The following is a 17,644-nucleotide window of genomic DNA, read 5'->3' as shown; positions in this document are numbered from 1 at the left end:
TATATATTTATAAAATCTATGCAGACGTATCTTAATTGAGAATGAAAAAAACATACCATCGCTCGACGTTGCTACAAGGTGGAATTCAACGTATTCAATGCTAAAGAATTTATTGGACTTAAAGGATTTTTTGGCAACGCAGTCTTATATTTGTGTAGAGGCCGATTAGGATTGGATCGAGACGTACATTGACGCTTTTAGTGACACATATCAGGCAACTTTAAAGCTACAAGATAAAGATTTAGTTTATAGTGAGTTCTTTATAGTATGGATGGAACTAAAATTAAAATGCGAGAATAGCTACAATTTAATTTAAAAAAAAACAAGCGGCACAGATAAAAATAAGAGAGACAAAATTGTTAGAAAATGATGCATTGTTGGCAGCAATTTACATGGATTCTCGGGTAAATTGTATGTTGAAGAACAATCAGAAATCGTTAGCAAAAGCTAATTTAAAAAAAACAGCATTTCGTTTATATGAGTTGAAAGAAGTAAGCTGTATGTCGTAGAATGTTTGAAATTTGGGTCCTGTTTTGTTTATGTTGTAGTTTTCAGAAACTAATTTAAATTGTCTTCGTCAAGACTAATACTTTTACTAAACTAAAATCCAAAAAACATTGCATACTTATTTTCGCTTTATTATTCAAGGCACAAACACGAAATGTTCCAGCGCTCGAGACTCCTGAGCATGAAGAGATGTTTGCTTCCCCAGTCTCGTCAATTCTTTCAACCGCATCCTCATCTGAAGAGAAGACGCTGTTCTCGGCTTTTTTGGACGATTCGCAGACAGTTTCAGAAAGCAAAAAAGATCCTGTTTCTTCAAAACTTGCCAAAATTTACGCTGTCATCGAAAACTTCGACGTAACATTTGGTCGCTTGCCATTAAATTCAAATATATTGGATTTTTTTAATGATTTGCAACTTAAGATTCCGCATATAAGTGCACTAGCGCAGGTTGTGCTGGCTACACCTGCAACGCAAGTGTCCGTCGAACGGGCATTCTCAGCCCTACACTTTATATTAAGTGAACGAAGAAGTTCGATTAGTGCTGAAAATTTAAACTCCTTATTAGTTATAAAGCTTAACACATAATATGTAAAAAAATGTTACAAAAAATTTATATATAATTTATATAAAAATAAAAAAAAAAACATTTATAAACATTGTCTGAAATTTTTGTTTTCTTTTTGGTAGCATTATTGTATATGGAATATGGAATCTAAACGAAATTTGTTACAAAAATATTTCAAAATAAAATTAAATTGTTCTATTAATTTCTTTGCATATGTATTGGTATACATTCACAATCGTTCGTTTTGCACACGAAATACATTAATTGCAACAACAACGAAAGTAAATGTGAAGACCGTTTGCGTTGAGTTTTTCGGTCAATCGGTCTTTTGCTGACCTATTTGTGCGAGCGTTTCTCGTTCCGCTCTTTACGCACTGCTCATTGAACGACCGAAATAAAAAGAGCTCAACGAAAACGCTCAACAGGAAACAGAAACAAAGATAGCAAAAGTCTCTTGGTCAGAGCGAGAGCGAAAGAGTATGAACTTTTTCGATTGTGCTCGCCACGAGAGCACAGGAAAAAAAACGGTCGACAGTTATTTGCAATCTATGTGTGTGGGGCATCGAGGCTGATTATCGGCTTTGTGCGTTATGCACGTCATGCGCCTTCAGAACGGTGTCGGACGACGCGGCACTCGTGATCGCCGGTCTCATTCCGCTAGGGGAACTGGTCCGGGAGAAGTCAGGGCTGGCCCAGACGGCGCAGGACGAAACCGCGTCGGCGTCGGCTAGGAAGGCAGCGGCGAGAGCCAGAAGCCTGGCCAACTGGCAGAGCTTATGGGAAAACTCTACAAAGGGACGTTGGACGCACAGGCTCATTGCGGATGTGGGCATATGAACCGGAAGAAAGCACGGCGAGGTGGATTTCTACCTGATTCAGGCCCCTAGTGGACACGGGTGTTTCAGAAGCTATTTGAAGCGATTCGGGCACGAAAGAGAGGATGGCTGCCCCTCATGTGGCAGGGGGTTCATGGAGGACGCCTACCATGTCCTCTACGACTGTTGGCGCTTCGACGAGGAACGCACTAACCTTGAGGAGAGCCTGGAGGAGATCTTCTCACCGGAGAGCAGGTGCCACTAATGCTGGAATCGGGCGCAAATCGGGGAGGACTAAGTTGCAGGAGTTGGGCGAAGCATTGCTTCACGGCCGTACCGTCCAACACAGCAGCATCAAGCTCCTCTAGCCCCAATAATAAATTAAATTAAAAGTAATGTAAATAATGTACTGGTAGGATATATTTAACATAAGAGCAAATAAATAAAATACGAATATAAAAACAAAAAAAAAAAGCTGCAAAAACTCGTAAATGTAAAGTTTATTCAAAGCGCGTAATTCAAAGCGTGCTAGTGTTTTTTAGTATATAAGTCGGAACGGCCGGGATCGGTCGACTATATCCTATAGCTGCCATATAACTGATTGATCGGAAATTCCATAACATTGGTGTTTTTTAAGTTGGAGGGTTGAAACTTTCCACACATGTTATATTTGGCCAAAATATCTTGTCTACAAAATTTCATAAGGATCGGAATTGGCATAACATTGATGTTTTTTAAGTTAGAAAGATGTTACTTGGTACAGATTCCATTTTGGGCAAAATAATCTTATTTGACAAATTTCATAGGGATCGGCCAACTATATCCAATAGCCGCCATATAACTGAACGATCAGAAATGGCACAACTGCAAGGATATATCAACTTCGGCTCCGCCCGAAGTTAGCTTTCCTTTCTTGTTTTGTATTCATCCGAATTGTTCGTTTCAACCTATAAAAACATCAATTTTCAGAAAAGGTAAAAGTTATTTAGGCAACGCCGTCCTCCATTAAAACTTTTTTCAAAAACTTAATCAATATTTAGTAATTCCAAGTTATGAAAATCATCTGCCTCTATTTGCTACAATTAATGTAATAGTGCGTAGAATATCTGCGTCTCATCCAGGATTTCTATGTTGTTGTGTCTTTGTTTCGTGCGTTCCTTATTTTTTTCTTTCGTCGTCAGCCAATTGTTTTTTATGTAATGCCAACCCAACCGAAATTAATAACATAAAAATCTATTTAAAAAGAACAGTTCATCAAAATCGGTATGAATTTGGATTATCTCCGCTGCATGTGTATGTTTTTTTTGTAATTCAAAACACATGGGTGATTTGGATTTTCAATTAAACAATGGCAAATAAGAACAAATGAAAGAAAAAAAAACTTCAAGAGCGAAAAAATTTTAATCAGAACGAATTTCATCAAAAAATGGGACTCATTCTAAACAAACCAAAAGTTAGAGGAAGTGAATCCACAAACGATGGAAACTGAGGCAGAAAGTAGCCGAAGTAAAAGGGATAGATGGTCACTTGATAGATAGATGTGGTGCAGAATTACGCATTAAATACAGTTGAAAAACTAACAAGCAATACTCGTGGAAATATCTCCCAGCCACAGTTCATAAAGTCATTTATTCAGTTCAACGATTCACGGACCTGACATAATTGAGAATGCTTTAGTTTCAATTGGCGAACTTTCGGAAGAAAAGAATAAGTCAAAAAAAAAGACATTAAAATATTTAGAAGCCAGAACACACGTAAAGTTTCGCGTATACGGCCGGGATTGGTCGACTATACCCTATAGCTGCCATATAACTGATTGATCGCAAATGCCAAACCTTGGGTGTTTTTTAAGTTAGAGGGTTGGGACTTTCCACACATGTTATATTTGACCAAAATATTATGTACCAAATTTCATAAGGATCGGCCGACTATATCCTATAGCTGTCATACAACTGATTGATCGGAAATGCTATAACTTCGTTGTTTTTCATGGGAGTTTCAATGGATTCCTCTTTTCGATATGCCAAATTTCATAAGGATCGGCCAACTATATACGATCCGCTATATATCTAATAATATAAGATGCGTGGCGCCACCTAGCGGACTACGACTCAACTGCAAGGGTATATAAACTTCGGCTCCGCCCGAAGTTAGCTTTCCTTTCTTGTTATACTTTAATTTGTATTTTTGTATTAAATATACTTTGTTAATTGTTTAATTAAAATGAATTTTTTAATAAATTCATCTCAGCAATCGAAGAAATTATTTTGTATTGTTGTTATTTTGAACAATTACCTCAAGTAATCCAGCTGAGGCGGTAATGAGCTCGTGTGTACATCTTGCACACGAAGTCTTCTTTTGGTAACTGCAAAGCGGTGGCTACTATGGTCGAGTAATCCAACAACGATAAGAGAGACTAAAATCGCTCTGCGTTTTGCGTAAGCGGGAGGTCGTTTACAAATTATTGTGAAGACTTTTTGATTTGAACTGAAAATAATATAATGGAAGAGTCATCTTGCTCGCAGCCTAGCAACAGGAACGATAAATATGAGAAGATGAGACAAATAGCTGATGCATACCCTGGAGAAATAAGATCCCAAATCCGCGACCGGCACTTAAATCGATCTGCCCACCTTGCAGGTATGCCTTAACAAACAGCGACCACCAGCTCCATGGTGACAATTAGCAGTAACTCTACTACCAGTGTAATCTGCACCATTACAAACGCCAAAACAACTGCGGACGGCAGCATATGCTCAACTACGACTCCGCTTGGCGAATAAAACAAGTAATTCAAAATTTCTGTTCCAAGCTCCTGGACGAAATGGCAGTCGAAAACGCATAGACGTGACTATTTGCTCTCACTCCACCCCCGATCCGTAAAGCTAAGTTTCAGACCTCAACCCCGCTCAACAAGACGGCTGATTCTTCCTCTGCAAAGGCATTGGGTAACAATCGATTCGCGATTCTGGCTGCTGAAGCAGAACAAATGGAACAGGATCTGGAGGATGTTGACTCTATCAATGGGGATACAGGTGCCCTTGGTGGAAATGACCAATCTGCAAAATCTAGAAAGATCCCTGCTATCTGCGTTCCAAATGTAAGCGATCCGGTCTTAATAGAAAAATCTCTTGATCGTAGCATTGGCTCCTCAAACTAGAACATTTGCACTTCCAAATTTGGTGTTTCCTGAATATATGCAGCCAACTCTGACGCTTTTTGAGCATCTGTAAAAACACTGACATCGCTTAACCGCCAATTTTGGCACCATCTAAAAGAAGACAAGGCATACAGAATTTTAATCAAAGGAATCCATTCAAACGTACCAAAATCACAAAGTCCTTAACATATACTGCCCAAAAAGTGTGATGGGAAGAAAATTCAGGTTAACGAAGCTACAATAAATTTTAAAACTAGGCAAAACTTATTTTTTGTCAAGTTAAAAGCAGAATGCTAACGTAGCAGAGTCCCTACAAATAGCACAAATTGGGAGATACAAAGTCACTGTCGAGCGTGCTTCTCATAAAAAGGATTTACTTTAATGTCAAAGATGCCAAACTTTTGGACACTCTAAAAACTACTGTGTCCTGGACCCTATTTGTGGTAAATGTAGTGGCCCTCATGGTACTGGTTCCTTACTCTGTATAAGCGATACATGCTTGTGCATAAACTGTGACGGTAAGCTCGTCTCGACAGATAATAGCTGCCCAGTCTGAATAGAAAAAATTAAAAAACAAAAACCGAGGCCTATAAGCAATGATCCCGATAACCAATGATCCACGACGTGTCTCACGTGGATTTATACCAGCTGAAGCCTTAAGAACGAATCTGTATTATGCTGATATAGCTCGACATAAGGCATCCAAGGACTGGCTCAATCTTGCAGAGTGACGCAAGCTCTTTTTCCGACCCTAGGCTCAGCCATAAGTTCACATAAATAGATAATGCCATCCGCGACATCAATACCAAACTGGGCACTCTATTTAAGCTGTAACGTGTAACGGTGTGGGTAATGAAAGGGACCCGTCTTCACAGGAGCACGCTATAGAGTCCGGCTCACGCTCGTCGGCTTGGGGGGTGGAGGTCTTGTTTCGGACGGATCGCACAGGTTACAAATTAATAATCTAAAGTCAAGAATTGAGCGTGCTAACGACATAAGAATTGCAAGATAGAACCGGTAAAGTATATAGAAGATCAAATTTTATAGAGGGGGATAGAGAAGGACGAGAGCGCGAAGATGTAAACTAGGCGGAACCACTGGTGTAGATGTGGCCTTCAAATTTGCCCTCCCAACCTATGATCATCATCCTTGAGACTGGCTCTGATGACCCCTTTATCCTGCGACCGCTAGGTCATTAGCTGAGTTCAGATGAATAAGGTTTAGTTAGTTTTCATTGTTCAATATTAACAGGGTTTAATTTTTCAGATAGACTTACATGCTAATATAATGATATATGTTCTAAAATACTTCGATAAATTTAATAAAACAAAAATTCTTCATAAATGTCTTCGATTCAGTTTTTTTCTAACTTGCTAATGAGTATAAGATTCGAAAAGATTTTTAAAAGTTTTCTTAAAGTTCACAATTATAGCTTCGGCATTGGAAATATACACCTTGAAGAGGCTTAGATATTTCATTAAACGCAATCAGAATGATAAATGATGTACTTTTAGTTCAAGCTTAAAGCTTTGTAATAAGTTTACGTTATTTACTTTTTTTTAAATTCATTGACGACCAGGTATGCTACACTATTTGCAGATCATTATAAAATTTATCAAAAGACAAAAGACAATATAATAAAAACATGCACAAAAATGACTCACAGTATTCACTCCTGATCTAGCGTAGAAAGATCGATCTTCCGAGGGCTGAAAGCTGTAAAGTGGCCTAAAAGTGGTCATCCCCAAAATTAGGCATTAAAATTTGTGTTATCTGCTCAAAAGTGTAGAGATTCCTTATCGTTAGAAGATTCTGGAGACTGGTTCTTACATATAAAAGCTTTAAGCTTGCATACGAGCGTTTATATACACTGAGAGAAATTTAGGTTAGATAAACTTATAACTAAAAAATAAACAAATTTGAAAACATGATGCTTGTGGTTTGGAATCCAAATTGATTTGGACTTAAATGACTAATGAAATATTTATAAAAATTCAGTTTTGTGTTTAAGAAAATATCAAATTAGGTTAGAGACACGTGATTCTCATTCAAAGTCCAATTCTTGAGCTGGCAAAAAGGTATATTTATGTGTGCCAAGAATAACAGGATCCGAGATAGTAATGGGCCAGGGTTTTGCGGCGCGATCGTGGCGACATGGTGTTCTTCTAGGGCTCAAGACCGACCCTCTAAATTAAACATGTATTTTGATGCCGCGACAGGGCCGAAGCTCGGGAAGATATACAAGGGTTTCGGGTATGTCGTCAACTCATCTCATTTGGCCAATTTTGTTAGTCCCTCAACGGATTTTTCCGTTTTATTTTTAATTTAGGATTAAGAGGGCCGAACTAAAAGAACGTATTACCCCTGGGTTAGGAGCACCGATCCGCACTGTTCACATAGTTACATACCCGCAGATCCGGCCCCTTTAAAATATGTTGAATTTGGCGGCTGGCCAAACGCAGATAGCTCCTGCTAAATGCAACAGTCCGGGCTTCTCGTAGAAAATGCTCCTGGCTCTTGTTCACTATTTTTCCACTTTTCAGCACTTTTTTTTTCCCCCACGAGGTTAACGTCCGATTTTAAATAAACGTAGACTCGACTGTCCCTTACGACTGCGCACACAAGAAAAGAGAGCGAAACTGCACGCCTCCGACCTTTTAAAGCCAGCTGCAGCGGAAATGTCCCCGATCTAAATCATCCTCCATATTTTAGAACAATCCCCTAATCTTCCCTGATCAATACTCCACCAGGGTAGACTAATCTCTCGCTGAGCTTAAGCGGTACTAAATAAGTTTTCTAGCGCCACCTATTGTTAAAATCCAAGCGTCCCAAAATAACAGAACGTAATCTGTCCACTTTAAACGCTGCAATGAATTTAACGGCTACTCCATTCAAATATTGAAGTCATCTTTTACCTATCTCGTTTAAATTATTGGTTTCTTTCAAAGTCCCTTCAGAAGACCGCTACAAAGCTCCCCCGCTACATTCAGGCAAGGGTATATCCAGCGTACCCTAGACTTAAAACCCAGCTGAAGGGACGCTATTGACGAATGTCTTTAGCGTGATAAATCCCTATCAAATGCCCTTGTAAGTCTTCAAGCTCGTAATACGAGTTCCCTATTTTCTTGCAAACTCTTGCTTTTACGAAAGCGGGTCCAAATTTAGAGTTATACCCGGTCTGAAAACAGCTTTGTCTAAAGTTCCGTCTATAAACTTCTTGCCCTTCTTTGAAATAAACTTGCCTAGCACGTAGGTTATTTCTTTTGGCATTTTCCTCGTACGCCTTTAACATGTGGCTTGAAGTCTGTTGTCGAACAATTTCAAAAGAGTCGGATCTATTTAGCAAAAGAGAACGATCATCAAGTAAATTTAATTTTCTGAGCAGTACATACGTCGATCCAGATGTTATCATATGTTGACCGAATGCCATGTAGTAAGGAGAAGTTCCTATACTCGAATGCACCGAGGAACGTAAAGCGCAACATATATGATTGATGTGTTCGTCCGAGTCCTTTTGATCTGGTCGCAAATAGGATCGGATTCTGGAAATGACACAACGATTAACCCTTTCGGAAGCGTTGGCCTGAGGCGAATGAACTGTCGTAAAGGAGTGACTGATCTCGTATTTGCCGGTCAACCTACGAAATGCCACAATTGCGAGCCATTGTCAGACACAATCGTTTCAGGTACCCCGAACGACATGAATAAATCGTCTTCGAGATATTTAATCACCACTTCTGCGTTGATCTTTCGCACTGGTCTCAAAAACACGTATTTAGAAAAATGATCAAGGACGATAAAAATCCCAATATGCCCACTTCTGGACCGGGGATAAGGACCCAGGAAATCTATGTATAACCGTTGCAAAAACCGTAGAGTTTTAGGGGCTTTTCCCATAGGCGGTCTTAAGGTGTGATTAGGTGCCTTTGTGGTCTTACATACATCACAGGAATTAATGTAGGCTTTGACGTCAGTTATTAAACCAGGCAAGAAATAATACCTCCGGATTCTTTCAATCGTTTTATGAATGCCTCCATGAGAAGCAAGGGGATTGTCGTGTGCTTTTCTAAGAACTTCGGGAACTAAGGTCTTCGGAACCCATAATTTCCAGGCATACTCGTCGTGGACCTCAACACCCGTGAGATGTTCTGCTTTACGGTAGAGATACCCATCTTCCACCTTTAGATCAGGAAAATTATTTCCGTTTCCTTCACAAGCTTCAGTAAATCCACATACTCCTGGGATTGGAATCAGTCCGATGTCCACCAAAAATCCATCCCGCAAATCGATTGCAGCTATTTCATTCTCGTTTAAACGAGACAAAACTTCAGGTACCACGTTCTGCGAACCCTTTTGGTGCTCTATGGTGAACCGATATCTTTGTAAAGATAATGCCCACCGAGCTAAACGAGTACTAAGGTCCGTGTTAGACATGAGCCACTTTAAGGATGCGTGATCCGTTATGATCTTAAATTCATGCCCTTCCACGTATGCTCTAAAATTTCTAAGCGCCACTATTGCAGCCAGACATTCTTGTTCCGTCACCATGTAATTACGCTGCGCCTTATTTAACTTCTTTGATATGAATGCGATCGGACGTTCGTCCCCCTCCTCCGAATTTTGTACAAGCACCGCGCCTACTCCGGTTTTACTGGCGTCACAGTGCATAGCAAAAGGTTCAGAAAAGTTGGGACTACTTAACACCGGAGCCTCACACAGACAGCATTTTAACTCGTTAACCTCTCTCTTCGGTCAGGACGAACCATTTCTTAGTCGTCATCAAATCTGTAAGAGGAGAAGCCAGAGAATCGAAATTAGGAACAAACTTGCGATACCATCCGCATAAACCAATGAATCTTCTCAAACTGCGAAGGTTTTTAGGTGCTGGAAAGCTGCTGATAGCTGATATTTTCTCGGGATCCGTCCTGATACCTCCCTCTCCAATAATATGACCTAAATACCGAACACTCTTCTTGCAAAAATGGCTCTTCCCCACATTAATTGTTAGACCCGCACGCTTTAGGTGCAGCGATATTTCACTTAATACGTCCAAATGTTTCTCGAAACTGGATGAAACCACTAAGAGGTCATCAAAGTAGATAAAAACCTCATTTCGAAGATTTGCAGGAATGACCTTGTCCATTAGCCTTGGCATAGTACTGGTAGCGTTACACAGTCCGAACGGCATTACCTTGAATTGATAAAGCGGTCTGCCAGGAACTGTGAAAGCCGTTTTATCTCGAGACGCAGGATGTAAGGGCACTTGCCAGTACGCGTCTTTTAGATCTAAACTTGTTATGTATTCAGCTTTTGGCAAGCGACTAAGTATCCCACTGATCTGCGGCAGTGGGTATGCATCTTTGCTGGTGAAACTGTTCACCTTCCGACAATCCAAACACATACGAGCCTTACCAGGTTTCGTCACCATAACTATCGGAGAGGACCAAGAACTTTCCGGTTCTTCAATAACCCCGAGTTCCAACATACGGTCTATTTCCGCGTACATGGACTTTTCCACCGCGGGTGAGACCGGAAAGTGTCGCTGCTTGACTGGTTTGGCATCACCTACGTCAATTTCATGGTGTATTAAATTGGTTCTCCCCAAGCCCTCCCGAGCAAATGATGGAAAACATTTTACCACAATATCCAATCTGGCTCTTTGAGTGTCTGTTAAATCGTGTTCATTACCATCATTACCCTTGTCGTGACCAATCGGGACTTTCTCCACTTCCGCTATGTTTAAGTGTTTTGGAAATAGATTATAAGTTTTCCAAAAGTCCACCCCTAAATACAAATCGTGTTTCAAAGATGGTACAATATAAATCGTAAAACTTCGCTACGTTTTCAAATTCTAACTCAACCTTCATTAACCCTAATACCCGTTGAAGAGTTCCATCACCCGTGCTCGCCTTTTGCTTAAGGGGCTTGTAAACCATTTGACTGGCACCTATTTCTTTGGCTAAACTCCCTCTTACACAGGATATAGATGCTCCTGAATCCAGCAACCCGTAGACGGTGCGATTTAGAAATTCTACTGGCAGAAACGGTCGAGGATCTCGAGAAGTCATTTGGAGTTCACAGACATACTTAATGCCTTGACGAAATTTTCGACTATTGTGCCAAAATGATTTCATTCTAGCAGCGCTACGAGTTTTCGGGGGTTGTAAACGTTTGCTACTGTTACTTGTCGAAATTTTAATTTCCGAAATTTCAACTATCTTCCTATGTAACAAAGCCAAATCCGGGTTTGTTCGTACGTCCGGTCTGTTTCTTGAAGCATTTATGGATACCTCATTTCCTTTTCGGTCATCGTTGATTAATTGGGTCGAGCACTGGAAGTCTTCGGTCTGTACTTCGGCTTCGCAGTGCTGCCTTTGAAGTTTTTTGAACACTTTAGACAGCTTGGTTTATAAGTGTCGGCCGCACCGCAACCACAACAAAAAATCCGTCTTTCCGATACACATTCTTGGTAGCGGTGCCCCTCTTCTTGGCAGTTCCAACATACAAGTGTAAAAGCTTCTACTGCCTCTTCCTCATCGGACTCAGTAGGCTTTCCCTCATCACCAGGTACTATCTCCGAAACGTCCCTTTTAAAAGGATTACTTTTGCCGTACCCATGAGTACGCCTCACGTCTTCAAGAAAGGATTCCCGACGCCTACATATCTCTCTTAAATCAGAAACGGAGCTAACTTCCACGTTTAAAATTTCGTGCCGGATCTAAGGTCTCAAATTATTTTTGAATCCTCGGACGAACTTCGCTGATCTTCGGTTGTTCGAGCTGATTTGTTTTAAATTAAACTCCCATTATCTTTAGACTAGTGATAACCTTATTACGAGAGGAATAGAAATGATTTCCATGGGTGTTAATTTTAGCCGGACAGACAACTAACCGCAGTTGTATTTGATCTGTGTTCACGCTCTAACTAGCCTTAACTCCGATGGTTTCGTAGGAAATGGTGTGGATAAATCCAGAATTTAGCTTTGGCCAGAAAAGACACTAATGTCCTTTTAACTGTTATCCTCACTAAATTCTGCGTTTAGCCAGCCCTTTGGATAAAAAGGATAAGAATAATAAAATTTGAAGTTCTATTCGTAAGTCCCAATGAGTGTTTACTTTACTCACAGAGTACTTTTCTTTATGATTATTAATAAAAATAACTGTAACGTGTAACGGTGTGGGTAATGAAAGGGACCCGTCTTCACAGGAGCACGCTATAGAGTCCGGCTCTCGCTCGTCGGCTTGGGGGGTGGAGGTCTTGTTTCGGACGGATCGGCCAGGTTACAAATTAATAATCTAAAGTCAAGAATTGAGCGTGCTAGCGACATAAGAATTGCAAGATAGAACCGGTAAAGTATATAGAAGATCAAATTTTATAGAGGGGGATAGAGAAGGACGAGAGCGCGAAGATGTAAACTAGGCGGAACCACTGGTGTAGATGTGGCCTCCAAATTTACCCTCCCAACCTATGATCATCATCCTTGAGACTGGCTCTGATGACCCCTTTATCCTGCGACCGCTAGGTCATTAGCTGAGTTCAGATGAATAAGGTTTAGTTAGTTTTCATTGTTCAATATTAACAGGGTTTAATTTTTCAGATAGACTTACATGCTAATATAATGATATATGTTCTAAAATACTTCGATAAATTTAATAAAACAAAAATTCTTCAAAAATGACTTCGATTCAGTTTTTTTTCTAACTTGCTAATGAGTATAAGATTCGAAAAGATTTTTAAAAGTTTTCTTAAAGTTCACAATTATAGCTTCGGCATTGGAAATATACACCTTGAAGAGGCTTAGATATTTCATTAAACGCAATCAGAATGATAAATGATGTACTTTTAGTTCAAGCTTAAAGCTTTGTAATAAGTTTACGTTATTTACTTTTTTTTAAATTCATTGACGACCAGGTATGCTACACTATTTGCAGATCATTATAAAATTTATCAAAAGAAAATTTTTCCCAATCAGGGGAGAATTTAGGATATAATAAAAACATGCACAAAAATGGCTCACAGTATTCACTCCTGATCTAGCGTAGAAAGATCGATCTTCCGAGGGCTGAAAGCTGTAAAGTGGCCTAAAAGTGGTCATCCCCAAAATTAGGCATTAAAATTTGTGTTATCTGCTCAAAAGTGTAGAGATTCCTTATCGTTAGAAGATTCTGGAGACTGGTTCTTACATATAAAAGCATTAAGCTTGCATACGAGCGTTTATATACACTGAGAGAAATTTAGGTTAGATAAACTTATAACTAAAAAATAAACAAATTTGAAAACATGATGCTTGTGGTTTGGAATCCAAATTGATTTGGACTTAAATGACTAATGAAATATTTATAAAAATTCAGTTTTGTGTTTAAGAAAATATCAAATTAGGTTAGAGACACGTGATTCTCATTCAAAGTCCAATTCTTGAGCTGGCAAAAAGGTATATTTATGTGTGCCAAGAATAACAGGATCCGAGATAGTAATGGGCCAGGGTTTTGCGGCGCGATCGTGGCGACATGGTGTTCTTCTAGGGCTCAAGACCGACCCTCTAAATTAAACATGTATTTCGATGCCGCGACAGGGCCGAAGCTCGGGAAGATATACAAGAGTTTCGGGTATGTCGTCAACTCATCTCATTTGGCCAATTTTGTTAGTCCCTCAACGGATTTTTCCGTTTTATTTTTAATTTAGGATTAAGAGGGCCGAACTAAAAAAACGTATTACCCCTGGGTTAGGAGCACCGATCCGCACTGTTCACATAGTTACATACCCGCAGATCCGGCCCCTTTAAAATATGTTGAATTTGGCGGCTGGCCAAACGCAGATAGCTCCTGCTAAATGCAACAGTCCGGGCTTCTCGCAGAAAATGCTCCTGGCTCTTGTTCACTATTTTTCCACTTTTCAGCACTTTTTTGTTTTCCGTCCGATTTTAAATAAACGTAGACTCGACTTTCCCTTACGACTGCGCACACAAGAAAAGAGAGCGAAACTGCACGCCTCCGAGCTTTTAAAGCCAGCTGCAGCGGAAATGTCCCCGATCTAAATCATCCTCCATATTTTTGAACAACCCGCTAATCTTCCCTGATCAATACCCCACCAGGGTAGACTAATCTCTCGCTGAGCTTAAGCGGTACTAAATAAGTTTTCTAGCGCCACCTATTGTTAAAATCCAAGCGTCCCAAAATAACAGAACGTAATCTGTCCACTTTAAACGCTGCAATGAATTTAACGGCTACTCCATTCAAATATTGAAGTCATCTTTTACCTATCTCGTTTAAATTATTTGTTTTTTTTTCAAAATCCCTTCAGACCACCGCTACAAAGCTGATATAGGAAAATGCAGAGTCCAATGCAGAAAATGCAGCTGGTCCAGGTTCTCATTTCGCGTTTGCCGAAATGATTTAACTAACAATAAATATCGGATTGTAGAACGCTCGTGGATTAATCAGAGTATCTGAAGAGCTTCGATTATTCCTCGGCACTAATAACTTAGACATAATGCTTGAATTTTTGACAAGGGCCACTGGCCTTTGCCTTACTTTATTGCCTCACATATTTTCAAAAAGTCATGGCTATCTAAAATTTCTGTAAAGCTTAACTAAACCAGCTGAACTTGCAATAGATACGTTTTGAACATAGAAACAGCTTTAGATAGCCATGACTTTTTGAAAATATGAGTTTAAAAACTCAAACTTAACCCTCTAGCGCCTAAATTTTCTTTTCCAAGAAAAAAATAATTTTTGGATTCAGTATGTATCAAAAATGTTTTAAAAAAAATTTATTTTTGCTCGGATTGAGTTTTATGTGAATTCTTTTGTTGAACACATTTGTTCGTCCACAGATAAGCGTTGGCGGATCGGAACTAATTGGTACTTGTCATTAAAATGATTCGCGAGCGCCCGTATTTTTTATAAAGGATCGTGGTCGGCAGAATCCTTGGAGGGCAACTTACTGTTGTCATTAAAATGCAAATTTCTTCGTATTTTTTCAAAGCGATTTCTTGACATTGCGTTTTGTATTGTTCCAAATGCGTACTCCCTCCAATATGAACGAACATTTGGGGAGCGAGAAACTGACATCAAAATAAAATATTTATTGGTATTTTATTTTAATGTAAATTTTTTTTAGAAAGAATTGGAGAGTTTCTAAATTTGTTGTGGAAAACGAAGTATTGACATCCTTTTGGGTAGCATACAAATTTGTTTGCTGGGTGATATTTTCAATAATAGTATCATAAAAAAAAATTGAAAACACTTGAATGGCGTATATTGCAGATTTATCCATAACTAGGTTCTTTTGGCACCACAACATCTTTTTGAAAAGTGGTGCTTTCGGATCAATAGTCCAAACAGATCCACATTCAGCTTTTGTGCTTTCTTTAACATGAGCAATATTATGCTCAGCAGGCGCTTTACGTTTGCGTTTCTGTGCTTGAGGTGAATTTTACGCAATCGAACTTGAGGGTGACAACAATTTTGGAAAAGGAGTAGGACTTCCGCTTGAAGTTACACAAATCTCTCTACCCAACATAAATCAATGTCATGGTATCAATGTCAAATTGAATAGAATTTAATAATTTTTCAATCTCCACGTCGGAAAGAGCTGATAATTTATTCACATTATTCAATTAATTCATTATTCAAGCAATTATTCGTACTTAAATATGTCATAGGTTGCTTCCCTTTCTAACTTACCTAATACATTTTTTTCCCGAATTGTCCCGATAAATTCTTATTCAACACGAATTTCATCAAAGAATGGGACTCATTCTAAACAAACCAAAAGTTAGAGGAAGTGAATCCTCAAACGATGGAAACCGAGGCAGAAAGTAGCCGAAGTAAAAGGGATAGATGGTCACTTGATAGATAGATGTGGTACAGAATTACGCATTAAATACAGTTGAAAAACTAACTAAGCAATACTCGTGGAACTATCTCCCAGCCACAGTTCATAAAGTCATTCATTCAGTTCAACGATTCACGCGCCTGACATAATCGAGAATGCTTTAGTTTCAATTGGCGAACTTTCGGAAGAAAAGAATAAGTCAAAAATAAAGACATTAAAATATTTAAAAGCCAGAACACACGTAAAGTTTCGCGTATTCATTTTTAAAAATAAGGATTTATTTAATAGGCTTTTATAAAGTTCTGACCCTTACGCACCCGAAACAAAGAAAATTAGGAAACGAAAAATCAATTTTGGACGCATATGATATGCGTTTACGATTTGCATAAGTAATGGTTTTTAGTTCGCATTAACGTGTTCTTTTTATACCCTTGCAGAGGGTATTATAATTTTGGTCAAAAATGTGCAACGCAGTGAAGGAGACATCTCCGACCCTATAAAGTATATATATTCTTGATTAGGATCACCTCCTACGCAAACTAGTCTCTCAATTTTAAAGCCATCGTGTTGAAACTTTGCACACACCCTTCTTTCCTTTGCAGGCAGTATACAAGTCGGAACGGCCGGGATCGGTCGACTATATCCTATAGCTGCCATATAACTGATTGATCGGAAATGCCATAACTTTGGTGTTTTTTAAGTTAAAGGGTTGGGACTTTCCACACATGTTATGTTTGATCAAAATATCTTATGTAATAGGATCTTATGTATAAGGATCGGCCCACTATATCCTATAGCTGTCATAGAACGATCGGAATTGGCATAACTTTGGTGTTTTTTAAGTTAGAAAGATGGGACTTAGTACAGATTCCTCTTTGAGCAAAATAATACAATATGCCAAATTTCATAAGGATCGGCCGACTATATACGATCCGCTATATATCTAATAATATAGGCTTTAATATAGATTTGTAGAGGCGAATTTTGTTTTCCAGTGAGGTTTCGGATTTTCGACTTATCAACCAGGACATTTTTAGTGTTTTAAGTCTAAGTTGCTGACATTTGGCTTTTATGTGATTTTTCCACGTTAATCTGCGGTCGAGATGCAAGCCCAGATACTTGACACAGGTACTTTGTGGAATTGGCGAGCCGTTAAGTAACACATTTGGGCAATTACCTGGTCTCAATGAAAAGGTTATTTGGACAGATTTTAGACAGTTAATTCTAATTTTCCATCGAAGGAACCAGTCTTCAATTAGGCTTAGCTCACGCTGCAGAAGTTCAGAAGCTTCATTTCTAGATGAGCTTGTGGCCAAAACGGCTGTATCATCAGCATATGTTGCAACAGTGCAGTTGTTTGTGACTGGCATATCCGCCGAATATAAAGTGTAGAGGATTGGTCCCAATACGCTTCCTTGTGGGACGCCTGCATTAATGAGAAGTAACGTTGATGAATCGTTTTTCTGCTGCACGTAAAATCATCTTTTATTAATATATGATTTGATTATTAAGTAATACGATCAAACGCTTGTTGAACGTCAAGAAAAGCAGCTGTGCAGTATTTTTTGTTCTCAAATGCAGTAATTATATCAATAATGACCCTGTGGCACTGCTCGGGGGTCCCGTGGCCTCTCTTGAATCCGAATTGGTATTCAGGAATGATGGAATGTTCGTTTGGCAACATTCTCTTCAGGAGTATTTTTTCAAACACTTTCGAGAATATTGTCAGCAGACTAATGGGACGATACGATGTTAATTCTG

The 17,644-nt window shown here is 39.1% G+C and overlaps 2 long non-coding RNA genes across 2 annotated transcripts in view; both read right to left on the bottom strand.

Moving 5' to 3' along the window:
* Window positions 1–624: 624 nt before the first annotated feature.
* LOC123257569 overlaps window positions 625–17,644 on the bottom strand; it is a 29,555-nt gene continuing 12,535 nt past the window's right edge. The window contains exon 2 of the long non-coding RNA XR_006507675.1: window positions 625–1,048. This is a non-coding gene — a long non-coding RNA (uncharacterized LOC123257569). The remainder of the gene's footprint in view (window positions 1,049–17,644) is intronic.
* Window positions 12,010–14,294, bottom strand: LOC116656436. The gene is made up of 2 exons (XR_004311394.2): window positions 13,809–14,294; window positions 12,010–13,745 (listed from the first exon to the last, which is right to left on the bottom strand). It is a non-coding gene; the product is annotated as an uncharacterized LOC116656436 (long non-coding RNA).

Source organism: Drosophila ananassae, chromosome XR (genome assembly GCF_017639315.1).
Source record: "Drosophila ananassae strain 14024-0371.13 chromosome XR, ASM1763931v2, whole genome shotgun sequence".
In the NCBI taxonomy this organism is placed as follows: Eukaryota; Metazoa; Arthropoda; class Insecta; order Diptera; family Drosophilidae; genus Drosophila; species Drosophila ananassae.
This window is presented reverse-complemented; position numbering and strand designations above follow the sequence as displayed.